General features: G+C 32.5%; 1 protein-coding gene across 3 annotated transcripts in view; it reads right to left on the bottom strand.

The window, feature by feature from the left end:
• RETREG1 (reticulophagy regulator 1) overlaps positions 1-12,589 on the bottom strand; it is a 171,069-nt gene that overhangs the window by 58,455 nt on the left and 100,025 nt on the right. The window lies entirely within an intron of this gene.

Raw genomic sequence — 12,589 nt, 5'->3', positions numbered from 1 at the left:
ATAATATATGTGTGCACATATTATATATATCATGACTTTTTGCAAGGGAAGAGTGGTACTCCATTTTCCAAGAACACATATGCTTAAATAATCATCTAGGCTTACTTAAAACTTGAGACACTGGAGACTAGGGAAGCCTCTCACTAAAAAGCAAGGCAAACAGTTTTTAGGAAATGGCTCATCATAACCCAAGTGGGTCCTATTTGAATTCTACCTCTGGACAGGTGGAAAGTTTCATGTTTGTTTTGTGCTGCATCTTCTTGACATTGGACCTATTTATACATTTGCAAACACAAACAAATACAACACACACACACACACACACACGTAATTTAATAAAAACAACTAGAATGTTTCTGACTTTTAGAGTCCTTTACTTCAAATTTCCAAGAATAAGTCATTTGCCCTCAAAGGTCTTTCTTTGGAATCTCATATCCAGAGTGAGCTTAAAACAAGAAAGTTAATGCTGATTTCATTTCATGGGCAGGGATGTTGAATGGAGGCATAAAGGGTAAAAATTGGAGACCAAATACATATGGAAGCATTCATAGTTGCTATAGCTCTAGGAACTGAAACCAAAATCAGGGATCAGAAAGCAAGTGGAAAGACTATGTAGATGTATCTGAATCTGGACCCCTATTTACATGAAGCTGAAATGTATTTTGCACAAATATAATGAAATCAATGAAACAAACCCAATTACTATTCTCTTTTTTTAAGAAGATATTAATGGTGGTCATCTTTATAAAATGCCCTCATCTTAAAATTGACATGCCTGCATTGTGTCAGAATTTCAGTGCAAAACTTTAAGTACCTCTTCTTTCAAGCTTATCTAGCTTACATTATCTAGCAGTGTCTTCCATAATGAGTAAAGAACAAGGTAGTTTTTGCCTAGCACGTTTAGACAGTGATCTCCACAGTGTTTCCCATAATTTTCTTCATGCAATGACATCCAAATGAAGTAGAGTTTAGTCCTTTAACAAATGCTATCCCATCAGTCTCCATATCACTTGCTTTGCTCTTTTATTAAGGTTACTTTAATTTATTACATTTAGAACTTCTGTCTAGAATTCAGCAATTAATGTACATATAAAAATCAAAATGCAAAAATTAAAATTAAATAACTTAACTTATTCAACTTTGAAGGGACCATTAAAGTTGTACAGATTATTAGAGAAGATGAATAGGGCTATGATAATGAGTCAAGGGCAAAGAGGGAACTCAAGAAATATTTTGAAGAACAAGAAGGGTAGAGTTAATTAACGATTTAACAAAAGCTTGATGAGCAGAGACAGTCCCTTATGAAAATAATAAGTATTTTATATTTTGCCTTGTCATTAATACATCACTGGCTTCTTGCATCTGCTGTATTCTTAATTTTATAAAGTCTTTTTTTGGTCATATCTTTATTATTGTAGAAACCAGGTATCTTTATTATTGCAAAAAATCCTGGCATCCAAGAGCCATCATTCCATGTTCCTCTAAATTCCCAGCATCTGATAGGGAAAAAAAGGAAAAGGAGAAAGTGACCTCAAAGGGAAAAATAGAAATTCTGTTATCTCTACATATTTCAGGATGTGAGATGCTTTTAAGCAAGAAATTACTTTCAGAAAAACATTCCTATGTGAAATGTTATTAGTCTTGAGGCTTACTTAAAAATTAGAATCATATCTTTGGTAGCTATTAGAATTAGGAGTAAGGTACTGTAGTTAAGAGACCTAAAAGAGACTGATTTCTTTTCCTTAGTGTTCTCTAAGATAAGGTAAGGTAAGATAAGATAAGATAAGGACAATTTTCCTTTCTTTTTGTCAGTGCCACTCTACAATGTGTTATAAATGAACAAAAGTGACATTGAATGTCATTGGTTAAATAAATAACTCTTTTGTTTACACTAGTTAGTTTTGAGTTAATAAAAATATTCTCATATTTCAGAAAAGATCTAATTTGGAAATAATTCATGTTGACTGCCCCTTTCTATTCATAGAGATACAAAAAGAAATTCTCAAAATATTATAGGGAGAGGAATGGGATTAAGCAAATAAAAAATGAAATTTCTCTCTCTAATCAGACTTTCTAGGCCACTCACCACTTTTTCACCGTAGACAGTTTCTTTCTGAATTTAGAACTTTCTGAATGCTAAGCTTTCTTTATTCAGTCTTGCCATATCCTATAAGCCAGAGGTGTCAAACATACTGCTCAAAGGTGCTGCAGGACAAAATAAAATGTAATTGGGAAATATTTAACCAATAAGTGAAAATACAATAAAAGATACATTAAACTAAGACTCCTGTTCTCTTCATAATCTTGACTCAATGGTTAACCATTTCAACAGACTTCACATCTTGTGCCTTTGAATATCTTGCCTACTTGTCCTATTATTCACACACTAATCATTAACAGTAGGTCAATTTCAATCATTCACCTTCTCTTTTTTCTACTTAAAGCTCTTGACCACTGCTGGATAAAGTGATAAAATAGGGAAAAGCAGATCCACTATACATTTCTCATCTAATTCACCTAGGTCCTCTCTAGAGCACAGAAATCTTTTTATTCATCTACTACTGACTCTCAACCATATTCCCACTAACAAAAAATCCAAATATTTTTTTCTCTCCTCAAGCCCTCAACTCTACCCCGCTGTGCCCTCTTTCTTAGGAGACACTACCTTTTACTTTACTGAAAAGCCTGAGAAAATCTAATATGACCTCCTGGACCATCTACCTGCCTCACTCCAAAACTACCTCCATATTCATTAATCCTTTTCTTCCTTTGTTTAATATGCCTTTCTAAGTTATCAGACATTTATTAAGCATACCTTTCAAGGGTCAATTAAAAGTACCAATTCCTGCATGAGGTCTTTCCCAGCTGCTAAAGTCACCTCCTGCAAATTACATTGTGTGTACATATGTATACATGCACATGCACACTTGTGTGTATGTATATAGGAATCACACAAAATCTGCAATTGTATATATTGTTTTCAGGGGTAGAATAAAAGTACTTAAAGGAAAGGGGCTGTTTTATTTTCTCTTTGTGTTAATTAACTATTATGTGCCAGAAACTGTCCTAGATGTTTGAGACTCAAAGAATAAAAGAAAAAGGCTTTACTTTCATAGAAATTGCAATTTACTATGAATATATGAAAAATGCATGATATATGGTTAGTGTATATATATATATATGTATATATGAGTATATATATATATATATATATACTCGTGTAATTAGGTTTTAACTCTAATTGCTCTTACTTTTCAGGGTATATGATTTGTCATCTTTGATAAATATTTCTTATAAAAGTATATTACTGTATTTTTCTTTTTGATTATATAAATGTGGCTATTTACCCTATGTACTCAACCAAAAATAGCTTTGTTGAAAGTCATAGTGATTAGCGACTAAATGGTAACACTCCTCAACACCTCCTCCCTGGCAAAAAAAAAAAAAAAAAAAAAAGTTTTTAAAATGTGAGTTTTATAATATGAAAATAAAAACATTGAGAATGTAGAAATTATATCCAAATGAAATAAAAAAGAACCTATAGTGGTGTTTTCTACAACTCAACCTTATCTGGTTAAGGAGTGGGGGAAGTTACTCTTTTATTGCATTTGGATTAATCTTTGGAAAAGGATTGCAGGCTTTAATTAGCAGCTTGATTCTCTGCAGTTAAGATAAATATTGTGTTGCTATGACTGAAATCATCCTGTGCCATGTAGGTCATCTTCTCATATTATTAGCCTCTTATCATATCATGTGAAAATCAAACTAACAGCACTAGGTGCTAATATGGAAATTCAACTTATCAAACAATTGTTTTCCTATATAAAAAATGGATTTGATATAATAAAAATATCTAAACAGAAAATATACAAATCTAACCAGATAGTTCAAATTCTTAAAGACAAAATTTTACTTTCAATCATATATTCACTTTTAAGAACTTAGATACAGGTCTTTTAATGCTAATTCTATTAATCTACCAATTATATTAATATTTTTCATGCAATGCTATGGCATAGAGACAGGATAGCATAGTGGACAGAGAAGTGGCTTTTATTTAAGTCCCACACTAAGTCTCTAAATACTAAATAGGAAGCTTATTAACTTCTCAATGATTCAAACAATTCTCTAAAACTATAAATTGCAAGTGACTTTTTTTCCCCCAAGAAAGGATGTTTTTTCATAAAGGAATTTCCTAAACCAATGAAAACACAGGTCTATCTTTCCCTTATCCCTAATTTAAGTTAAAAGATTTGTATAACTGAAAGCTGAAAACAATGACTTATTTTTGAGTAAAAAATATGCCAAGGGATACAAAACTGTGCATTCCTTTTGAAAATTCAGTATTACCACTGCTAGATCTAAATCTCAAAGATATTCCAAAAAAGGGGAAAAGAAACTACTTTAACAAAAATATTTATAGCACCTCTTTTGTGGTAATTAAGAATTGAAATCAAAAGGATACCCATCAACTGGGGAACTGCTTAACAAACTGGTACATGACTTACATAAACTGGTATATGACTGAAAAGATATATTTTTGTGCTATAAAGGAATGACAAGCAGGAGGATTTCAGAAAAACCTAGAAAGTCTTACAGGAACTGATACATAGTAAATGAAGAGAAGTGGAACAATGCTGTACACAGTAATAGCAATATTGTTTAATGAAGAACTGTGAATGAATTCACTGTTCTCAGCAATGCAATGATCCAAGAAAATCCCAAAGGACTAAGGATAAAGCATACAATCTGCCTCCAGAGAAAGAGTTAATATTTATTGAATATATACTGAAACATGCTATTTTTTACTTTCATTTTTTTTTCTTTTGAGTGTTCTCATACAAAATAATTAATATGGAAATGTTTGACATAGTTTACACATGTATAACCTATACCTGATTATTTTCCATCTTGAAGGAGAGGGGAAGAGGAGAGCAGGGAGGGATAAGATTTGGAACTCAAAACTTTAAATACAAATGTTAAAAAAAATTTTTTAAAGACAATTTCTTCCCTCAGAATGTTTTACTATTAACAAAATACTCCTAACTTGATTACCTTAAGACTTAACAGAAATCAAAAGGAATTCTCTCACTCAAACCAAAGGAGTAAGACTTTATTTTAAACACAAGGTTATATCTAATGAGAGGCATATATATAGATTGCTATATAGATCAAGGTCCTATTTTGGCATTAAAAACTGTTTGCAGAGGAATGGAAGGAATTTGAATAGGCAATGAGGAAATAAAACTATCACTCTTTGCAGATGATATGATGGTATACTTAAGAGAATCCTAGAGAAATAATTTTTAAAAGTTGAAATAATTAATTTCAGCAAAGTTGCAAGACATAAAATAAACTCACATAAAATATCAGTATTTCTATATATTACCAATTAAGTCCAGCTGGAAATGTTGGAAAAATAAATTCCATTTAAAACAGAAGACAACATAAAATACTTGGGAGTCTACCTGCCAAGACAAACCCAGGAACTATGTGAACAAAATTACAAAACATTTTTCACACAAATAAAGTCAAATCTCAACAATCTGAGAAATATTAATTGTTAATGAGTAGGCTGAATCCATATAACAGAAATGACAATTCTACTTAAATTAATTTACTTATTCAGTCCCATGCCAATCAAACTATCAAAAATTGTTTTATAAAATTAGAAAAAATTAATAGCAAAATTTACTTAGAAGAATGAAAATCAAGAATATCAAAGGAATCAATAAAAAAGTGAAGGGAGGTAGCCTAGCAATACCAGAACTCAAATTTATTACAAAGTAGTAATCACCAGGAAAATTATTTTATTGGCTAAGAAATAGAGGGGTGGATCACTGGAATAGGTTATATACACAATACACTATAGTAAATTACCAGAATAATCTTAGTGTTTGGTATATGCAAAGATCCAAACTTTTGAAACAATAATTCACTATTTTATTAAAATTTGGGAGGAAAGCTAAAAAGTAGTTTGCAGAAACTAAGTACAGACCAACAACTCATACCATAAATCAAACTAAAGTTAAAATGAGTACATGATTCAGATATAAAGAATAGTATAAGCAAATTAGGGGAGCACAGAATAGCTTACCTGTTAGATCATGGGTAAGGGAAAAATGTATAAACCCACAAGTCTAGAAAGTAGTATGGGACTTTGAATAGACAATTTTAATTATATTAAGTCCAAAAAAGTTTACACACACACACACACACACACACACACACACACACACACACACACACACACACACACACACACACAACCCCAGCAGGCCAAGATTAGAAGAAAAGCCAGAAACGGGGAAAAAATTTTATAGTATGTTTTTCTGATAAAGTCTCATTTTTCAAATATTAAAAGACCAAAACAGTATATAAATCATTCCCAAATTGATAATGTTCAAAAGATATGAATAGGCAATTTCCAGAAGAAGAAATTAAAATCATTTATACATCCATTTGTTATATGCAAAAATTACCTAAATCATTATGGACCTAGAGAAATGTAAATTAAATAACTCTGAATTATAATAGCCTTATATCTATGAGGCTGGTTAATAAGACAGAAAAGGAAATTAAGAAATGTTGGAAGAGATGTGGAAAACTGAGATACAACCATTTTGGGGAGCAATTTGTAATTATGGCCAAAGAATTATAAAAATGTACATACCCACTGACGATGATATCATGACTGAAGATTAATTTAAAAAAAAAGGAAAACGATCTATATCAACAGAAATATTTATAGTGGCTCGTTTTTGTGGTGGCAAAGAATCAGAAATTGATGGGATGCTCATCGGTCTGGGAATGGCTAAACAAGTTGTGGTTTATGATTATGATAGACTATTTTGTTATAAGAAATGACAAGCAGGAAGTTATCAGAAAAACCTGGGAAGACTGATGCAAAGTGAAGTGAGCAGAACCAAAAGAACATTGTTCACATCAACAGCATTACTATACGATGATCAACTGCAAATTACTTAGCTATTCTCAGCAAAACAATCATCCAAGACAATTCCAAAGGATTTATGATGAAAATGCTATCCACCTCCAAGGTAAGAACTAATGGAGTCTGAATCCAGATTGAAGTAAACTTTTTCATTTTCTTTATTTTTCTTGAGCTTCCTGGGCCTTTCTTTTGAAACATGGATAATATAGAAATGTTTTGCATGATTGTTCATGTAAAATGTAAATCAAATTGTTTCCCTTTTGAAGGAAGGGTGTGGGGGAGGAAGGAGAATTCAGAAATTTAAAATTGAAAAAATAAATGCTAAGAATTGCTTTTACTTGTAATTGAGAAAAATAATTTTAAAATATGTGGGTTTTAAACCTGGTTTTGACACATATTAACTATGTGATTGAGGCCAAATCACTGTGTGTGTGTGTGTGTGTGTGTGTGTATGTATGTATATATATATACGTTATATATATGTATATAATGTGTGTGTGTGTGTGTGTGTGTATATATATATATATATATATATATATATATATATATATATATATATATCAGATAATTCTATGTAGTAGGGAGGGAATAGGGATTTATGTAGTCCTTATATATGACAAGTACTGTGCCAAGCACTTTACAAAATTTTTTTAAGATCCTCACAACAATCCTAAGAGATATATGCTATTATTATCTCCATTTTACAGTTGTAGAAATTGAAGTAAATGGAAGTTAAGTGACTTGCTCAGGGCCATACAATTAGTTATATATCTAAGGCCCAATTTGAACTCAAGCTTCAATGGCTCCAGGCTTAGTGCTCTACTTTTTCACTCATCCAGAAGCTTCTGTCAAATTTACAATTATAAAATGCAGACATATCAGTCTAGATGAGTGAAGAGAGTATCTATAGTGAGAATTTCCTTCATCAGTGGAGTCATAGGTATGGATAAGTTAGTTATTATCGAAATAGTTCAAGTCAAGAAATTTATTATTGTATAGTTCTATGCTTGACTTACTCATTAAGGTACTAAGCAGACATTAGAATAATTGTCTTAGACATTAGATATTATGTCTATAGACTATATAATGTCTTAGACATTAGATATTAGACATTAGAATAATTGTCTAGATTTGACTTCCTATGATAGTGTGGCAACATCTGCCCATACTTTTAATACTTCAAACATGAGTTAATTACTGATTTAAAGCAACGTAAAGAAACAGGAGTTGCAGAAGAGTGGGAATGGAGAAAGGAGAAGGGAGAGTGTTCCACCAAGGGTTATTTTTCTTCCTGAAGCTTTCTAGCGCACAGTTCTTGAGTATTCTTGGCTTGAACTACATTCATCCCTGGAAAGGATATGGGAAGAGTGGAAAAAGTAATACACCTATTTCAGTCAACTTAATGGAGTTCAAAAAATCATGTGCTGATGTGTGAATCAATTATAAAGAGATGCCCAGGATATTTCTACACTTCAGTAGCATCATGAATATTTAAACTTAAGTCATATTAGTCTCCTTTCATAATTTTTAATAGTTGGTTCTAAAATGGGAATAATAAATAACAATTTTGTTAATTTATAAATGTCAAGCATTTCACTTGAACATGATATTGCAATCTCTCTTTTCTAAAAAAGCAAATATTCTTCTAAATACTAGAGATACTGTGTCATAACAGAATACTAGAAGTGAGTCATAGGCTCAAATCTTATCTGAGACACTAGCTTTTCCTGATAATAAGACAGGTCACTTAACCTCTCTGACCTTCAATTTACTCAACTGTAAAATGAAACTTAATTTATTTAGTACCTACTATGTACTAGATACTGGATACAAAAATTAAATGGTCTGCTCTCAAGAAACTATTAAGAGAGGCAATGTGTACATGTATAGGTATATAAGGAATAAATACAAAATATATACAAGGTATTTAAAGGAAATATACTAGCAACTGTGAGGGTCAGGAAGGTAAAAGTGAAAGATTACTGGATCTGTAGTTGGGTCTTTGCACTAACTAATAACACCTATGGGTCACTAGGTTGTTCTGACGGTCAAATGAATCTTACAAAGTTATTTTTATTATTGTTGTTGTATACAAAGTAATTAATCTCCTGAAGTAATAAAGATATTCAAATTCACACGGCATATTTCCATTGAGCTATATTTAAATATAATTATAACTTCAAATAGTACACATTTGAGCATATGCAAAAACTCAAGAGGAACTCATTATTTGTGCAACTCATGACCTAATTGTAGTCATCAGTCCATTCACTCTACACATGCAATAAAAATAAACAACCTCTTCAAATAATGGCACTTTATTATCCTCCTTTCTTCCAAGGAATCAATCACACTGATAAAGGATAGCAGACATACTCCTTTGTCATGAAATCTACTACTCTTTCGTCTTGTACTTGGAAGTAGCTTCAAGTTAAAATGCAGTACAAGGGTATAAAAATAAATAAAAATAAAATAAAACAATAAGACAAAAAGAAACAAAACAAAAGAAAGAAACACTGTATAATGGGAAAAGCAATGGAATGGGAGTTCATGTCTCAGAGCTCTATCCATTAAAAAAAAAAAGGGGGGGGGCAGCTAGGTGGCGCAGTGGATAGAGCACCAGCCCTGAATTCAGGAGGACCTGAATTCAAATCTGGTCTCAGACACTTAACACTTCCTAGCTGTGTAACTCTGGGCAAGTCACTTAACCCCAGCCTCAGGAAAAAAAAAAAAAAAAGTTATCCATTTGGCTTTGTGTCACTTTGGGGCAAGCCACTTTTCTCATCTAGACTTCAGTTTCCTTCTCTTTTAAATGATGAGGTTAAATGGAATTATGAGGTTCTATTCAACTCTAATAATTTCTGGTCCTATAAACTGTGGGACTAGTTCCTTTGTTCTAAAGAAGGGATTCTTTGCCTTTTTTTGTGTCATGGGTCTCTGCAGATCTCTGCTGGAGTAGAGTTCAAGAAATCTGCCTTAGATTCTGCAACCAGGTAGAGTGAACCTTATTAGGATTTTTACAAGGTGCTAAGTCACTGGAATGAATAGACACAATTGATTTGATCCTACAAGGAGATGTAATGAGCCAGAACTTGAAACAAGGTACTGAGTGGAATTGAAGAGACAATGATTAAATCTAATTTAGTATTGATTTAATCCTACAATAAATAATGGTTTCCTAGTGATGAAATGATTGGTGTATACTCAGTGTGCACCATATAAGCAAGAATCTCTCAGGCCAAGCATACAGAAGCCCATAATCCCACACTTTTGGAAGCAGAGTCTGATTCATTCCCACGTCTACCTTCATGCTGGCTGGAGGCTTTGGCTTCAGAGGGAACTAGAGAGTGAAGCTAACTGGACCCCATGAAAAGATTCAAGACTTTGAAGGACAAAATAAAGGATCTGGAGATAAGATTTGGAAAGAGATAGTAAAGGACTTTAACTGCATTTTGGGATTATTGAACAGAACTGAAAGGAAGGTTGTCTCCAGAAGCTCCCTCAAGAAACCTGCTTCCCAGAGAACGATTTCATGACTTAGAGAAAAGAGAACATTATAGAACCCAACACAGCATCTCAGACACAAAGTACTATAAGGGCAACAGGAAGAAATTAATAAGAGATAACAGAATTAGAAGGAAAGATCATCAAGGAGAATGAGTGCATTAGAACAAAAATAAACCTTAAAAGCTTAAAATTTTCTACAAGAAACAAGCATACTGAAAATTAGAATGGGTCAAACAGAAAATGACTTATGAGAAAATAATATTAAAATAAAATCCACTTGACAAACTGTTCTTAATTATGAGGCCTGAAAAGAGATTTTACTTTATTAAAAAGTATAAAAATTATTTGTGTAGGGATTATAACTAATGATGAATTTTAAAAACTAAGAAAATCAAAAAGAATTTAACGAATTCTAATTCTGTTAGAAGCTGCTGAAAAAGAAATGAAAGTCCCTGACCCCGAGGTCTTATATTCTTTTAGGGGAGACAACATGGATATAAGTACATACAAAACATATATAGCAAATAAATACAATGTAAATTTTGTCAGAGAGCATTAGAAGTTGGGGGTGTAATGGGGTGGGTGGGAATCAAGAAAGGCTTTATGCAGGTGTCCTTTGAGCAAATTTGAGGGAAACTAAGAATTCTAAAAAGTGGAATTCCATGGGGAACAATCAGTGCAAATGCAGATGGATATACAACGTGTAGAAGAAAAGCAAGACTAGATCAGAGAGTACAAAAAGAAGACTGATGAATACTAAAACAGAAAATAGGTAAAGGGAAAGTTGCAAAGGGTTTTAAAATTAAAGCAAGTTTATACTTGTTCTTAAAGGGGGTAGAAAACAATTGGATTTTACTGACTAGGTTACTGATATGGTCAGATTTGCACTTAAAAAATATTTTTTACCATCTCTGAGAAGAATATGTTTGTTTAAGATGAGGTTATTTTAGGCAGGGCTACCCATTGGAGGGTATCACAACAGAAAGGTGTCTGAACTTGAGAAATGACTATATAAATATCAAGAATGTAGAAATGAAACTTGATTTTGGACATGTTGAATTTGAAATGTCTCTGGGACATGGGGTTTGAAATGGTCACTATTTGTCTTAGTTTCCTCATCTGTAAAATGAGCTGGGGAAGATCATACCAAACCACTCCAATATTTTTGCCATGAAAATCCCAAAATGGGGCCATGCAAAGTTGAACATAACTGAAATGACTAAACAAATCTATGAGTCTGGAGCTTGAGAGAGACAAGGACTACATATAGGAATATGGGAGTTCTCAGCATAAAAATGACAATTAAACTGATTATAGGAAGAATAAAAGAGAGCCTAGGAACAGGACCTTGGGGTACACCCACAGTTAAAGTATGTGTGATGATGAAACAAAGGAGATATGTGGGATGGAATGGTTAGACTGGAAACAGGAGAATCAAGAGGGAGCAGACTATGCTGTAAATGAGTATTACACTAGTTTTGTTTTCTAAGGATTATTATCATATAATTCAGCCAGTCCCTTCAAACCAGGAATTTGCAGAATTTGAAATCATCAAACTTCTCAGAATTGCCAAAGAGGGTCTTGAGAGCTTCTAATTCTTCCCCTTCCTCAAAAGCAAACAGAATTTTATCTCTCGTTTGCTAAGGAAAAGCTCTCAACATCATTAAATAACAAGAGCTCTTGGGCCCAGAAAACACATGTAATATGACTATTTTAGGTCACTGGAGCTTGATTTCACTGCCATGTTACCTTCTAAGAGTTGTTTTCATTTTTAATAATTAAAATATTTAAGTACATTAAAATATTTTTACCTGCCATCATCCTATTAAAAAATGTTAGAAGGAGTTGCTTACATATGATATAAAATGTATGTGTAGTTACATATAATTATAGCACCAAATATAATTCCATGGGCATTTAAATGAACTTAGTAAACACAATGTAATGGACACTATTTTCCTAAAACCCCAGGAACACTAGAGAAAACACAAACATTGAAAGAGAGAGAGAGGCAGAAAGACACACACAGAGACACATAGATAAAGAAAAAAGGGTGTGGGGAGGAAAGGATATATTTATAGAACTTAATACACTCAACACTCTGCTTTCCAAGATTTTTCAGGAGAGGGC

This window comes from Sminthopsis crassicaudata, chromosome 1 (assembly GCF_048593235.1).
Source record: "Sminthopsis crassicaudata isolate SCR6 chromosome 1, ASM4859323v1, whole genome shotgun sequence".
Lineage (NCBI taxonomy): Eukaryota > Metazoa > Chordata > Mammalia > Dasyuromorphia > Dasyuridae > Sminthopsis > Sminthopsis crassicaudata.
This window is presented reverse-complemented; position numbering and strand designations above follow the sequence as displayed.